This window comes from Papio anubis, chromosome X (assembly GCF_008728515.1).
Source record: "Papio anubis isolate 15944 chromosome X, Panubis1.0, whole genome shotgun sequence".
In the NCBI taxonomy this organism is placed as follows: Eukaryota; Metazoa; Chordata; class Mammalia; order Primates; family Cercopithecidae; genus Papio; species Papio anubis.
Window position 1 is genome coordinate 59,661,313 of NC_044996.1, and position 4,314 is coordinate 59,665,626.

Here is a 4,314-nt window from a genome sequence, read left to right on the forward strand (position 1 = left end):
AATTACAGACTACAAATTATTTTTATCAGTGCATGTAACATTTTCTAAGATAGATCACATATTAGGCTACAAAACAAGTCAATATATTTTAAAAATTAAAACCCCATCAAGTATCTTCTCACACCACAGTGGAATAAAGCTAGAAATGAATACCAAGAGAAATTTTGTGAATTAAACAAATACATAGAAATTAAATAGCATGCTCCTGCACAATCATTGTGTCAGAGGCTTTCAAACCAGAGTGACTCCATTTTGAGTGAGGACTAGGAAAATGAGGCTGAGACTCGCTTGGCTGCGTTCCCAGAAAATTAGAAATTCCTAGCCTCTAGATGTTTACTGTTAAGGGAACAAATTAATGAGGTTTACTGAAACAGACCCAGACTTGGGCATGTCCAGATATCCCCATATCTGGAGAACAGGGGCATTCCTAATTTTGCTTTAAAGATAATAATATTGATTCTTGCAAAATGTAGTAATTAAGAAAATTAATCCTTTATCACAAACCCTTGCATCAGAACACATATCCCCAAGATCTATTTGTATCATATATACACACACACACACACACACACACAAGCATTGTAACTAGGGTGGATGTGTTCCTCCTCTTACTTTCGGGAACGTCCTACTTTGTCTATGGAGTAGCTGTCCTTTCACCACTTCACTCTCTTAATAAAGTTGCATTTACTTTGCACTGCAGACTCACCCTGAATTATTTCCTGTGTGAGATTCAAGAACAATGTCTTGGGGTCTGGATTGGGACCCCTTTCCAGTAACAACTGGGTCAATGAAGAAATGAAAAACATTAGAGAAACGTTTGAAATAAATTTTTAAAATGACTTATCAAATCTTTTGGGATACAGAAAAAGCAATAATATAAGGGAGGTTTACAGCATTAAATATCTACGTCAAAAAGGTAAAAAGATTACAAATTAACCTAACATCACACCTCAATGAACTAGAACAACATGAAAAAAAAAATCAACACAAAAGTTAGCAGAAGAAAAGAAATAACAAAGGTCAGAGACGAACTAAATCAAATTGAGACAAAAAAAAATACAAAAGATGATTGAAATGAAAAATTGGTTCTTCAATAACATAAGCAAAATTGATAAACCCATTACCAGATTAACCAAGAAAAGAAAGTAGATCCAAATAAACACAATCAGAAATGTGAAAAAAGACATTACAACTGATACCACAGAAATACAAAAGTTCTTCAGAGACTATTATGAACAACTATAAGCTCACAAACTAGAAAACCTAGAGGAAATGGATACATTCCTGGAAACATAGAACCTTTTCATATGATTGTACCACAAATAAATAGATCTCTTGAACAGACCAATAATGAGTAGTGAGATTTAATCTGTAATAAAAAAAACTCTTCCACAAAAAAAACTCACAACCAAATGGATTCAGAACTGAATTCTACCAAACATACAAAGAAAAACTAAAACCAAAACTCTTGAAACTATTTCAAAAAATTGACAAGAAGGGAATTCACCCTAACTCTTTCCATGAGGCCAGTGTTACCTTGATACCAAAACCAAAGACACATTTAAAAAAATACAGACAGGAAGGGTGTGGTGGCTCACGCCCGTAATCCCAGCACTTTGGGAGACTGAAGTGAGAGGATCACAAGGTTAGGAGTTTGAGATCAGCCTGGCCAACATGGTGAAACCCCATCTCTACTAACAATACAAAAATTAGCTGGGTGTGGTGGCGGGCACCTGTAGTCCCAGCTACTTGGGAAGCTGAGGCAGGAGAATTGTTTGAACGTGAGAGGTGGAGGTTGCAGTGAGCCGAGATCCCGCCACTGCACTCCAGTCTGGGTGACAGAGTGAGACTCCATCTCAAAATAAATAAATAAATAAATAAATAAATAAATAAATAAATAAATACAACCCAATCATATAGATGCAAAACTCCACAACTAGCAATTCAATTCTATTATCAAATGAATGAATAAGACCTACTATTTGATAGTACAACAGGGTGACTAAAATCAACAATAACTTAATTGTACATTTTTCAACAACTTCACGAGTGTAATTGGATTGTTTGTAACTCAAAGGATAAATGCTTGAGGAAATGGATACCCCATTCTCTTTGAAGTGGTTAACTATTTCATATTGCATGCCCCTATCAAAACATTTTATATGCCCCATAAATATATACACCCATTATGTACTCATAAAAATTAAAAATAAAAAAGCTATAAAAATAAAATAATAAAAATCTTCCAGTATTCAGCCTGCTTCTGGACGGGCGAGGAGACTCGTGGTCTGGTTCTAGGACTTCCCGAACAGCATGGCCCCTAAAGGGCAGTCTTCACTCCTGCCTCAAAAGAAGAAACCAAGACCACCGCCTGCTCTGGGACCGGAGGAGACACCGGCTTCTGCAGGCTTGCCGAAGAAGGGAGAAAAAGAACAGCAAGAAGCAATTGAACACATTGATGAAGTACAAAATGAAATAGACAGACTTAATGAACAAGCCAGTGAGGAGATTTTGAAAGTAGAACAGAAATATAACAAACTCCGCCAACCATTTTTTCAGAAGAGGTCAGAATTGATCGCCAAAATCCCAAATTTTTGGGTAACAACATTTGTCAACCATCCACAAGTGTCTGCACTGCTTGGGGAGGAAGACGAAGAGGCACTGCATTATTTGACCAGAGTTGAAGTGACAGAATTTGAAGATATTAAATCAGGTTACAGAATAAATTTTTATTTTGATGAAAATCCTTACTTTGAAAATAAAGTTCTCTCCAAAGAATTTCATCTGAGTGAGAGTGGTGATCCATCTTCAAAGTGCACCGAAATCAAATGGAAATCTGGAAAGGATTTGACGAAAAGTTCAAGTCAAACGCAGAATAAAGCCAGCAGGAAGAGGCAGCATGAGGAACCAGAGAGCTTCTTTACCTGGTTTACTGGCCTTTCTGATGCAGGTGCTGATGCGTTAGGAGAGGTCATCAAAGATGATATTTGGTCAAACCCATTACAGTACTACTTGGTTCCTGATATGGATGATGAAGAAGGAGAAGGAGAAGATGATGATGATGATGATTAAGAGGAGGAAAGATTAGAAGATATTGATGAAGAAAGGGATGAGGATGAAGGTGAAGAAGATGAAGATGATGATGAAGGGGAGGAAAGAGAGGAGGATGAAGGAGAAGATAACTAATAGAACACTGATGAATTCCAACCTTCCTTTTTTTAAATTTTCTCCAGTCCCTGGGAGCAAGTTGCAGTCTTTTTTTTTTTTTTTTTCCTCTTGTGCTCAGTTGCCCTATTCTTGAGGTCTCTTTTCTCTACTCCATGGTTCTCAACTTATTTTGGGGGAAATACATTGAGCACAATACAATGGGAAAAGAGTCTCTACCCCTTTCTGTTCGAAGTTCATTTTTATCCCTTCCTGTCTCAACAAAAACTGTATGGAATCAACACCACCGAGCTCTGTGGGATAAAAGTAAAACCTGCTCCCTTCACTTTGCTGGAAGCTGGAGGGTGCTAAGTGCCTGTGTAGTAGTGCGTAGAATCCTCGCTTTTTCCCTCCTTTCTCTGTATATTGGGCTTAGAGAGTACAGCATGTCTCTACGTGAATATGGACAGTTAGCATTTACCAACTTGTATCTGTCTACTTTCTCTTGTTTAAAAAAAGAAAAAAAAGACTTTAAAAAATGGGGTCATAGAAGGTCAGAAAAGGGTGGGTTTGAGATGTCTGGATGGGTTAAGGGGGCATTTTGACAACACGGCTTCTCCTCTGGCATGTTTAATTGTGATATTTGACAGACATCCTTGCAGTTTAAGATGACACTTTTAAAAATAAATTCTCTCCTAATGATGACTTGAGCCCTGCCACTCAATGGGAGAATCAGCAGAACCTGTAGGATCTTATTTGGAATTGGCATTCTCTATGGTAATTTTGTTCCTGTTTATTTGTAAATTTTCTTTTTGTTTCACTGGAAAGGAAAGATGATGCTCAGTTTTAAACGTTAAAAGTGTACAAGTTGCTTTGTTACAGTAAAACTAAATGTGTACACAAAGGATTGGATGCTTTTCTCTCAGCATAGGTATGCTTACTGTGACCTTCCAAGTTTGACTTGTAAAACATCACTGTCAAACTTTGTCACCCTAACTTCTTATTTTTTGATACACACTTTGCAGGATGACCTCAGGGCTATGTGGATTGAGTAACGGGATTTGAATCAATGTATTAATATCTCCATAGCTGGGAAATGTGGGTTCAATTTACCATTGGTTTCTGAAAGTGTTCACATCATTTGGGATACCAGATTGCTCAATACTTTTC

The 4,314-nt window shown here is 37.2% G+C and overlaps 1 pseudogene across 1 annotated transcript; it reads left to right on the forward strand.

Moving 5' to 3' along the window:
* The first annotated feature begins 2,251 nt into the window (after positions 1 to 2,251).
* On the forward strand, positions 2,252 to 3,466 carry LOC101014656 (annotated as a pseudogene). Its single transcript, XR_004180559.1, has one exon. The product of XR_004180559.1 is annotated as a protein SET pseudogene (transcript).
* Positions 3,467 to 4,314: the final 848 nt, after the last annotated feature.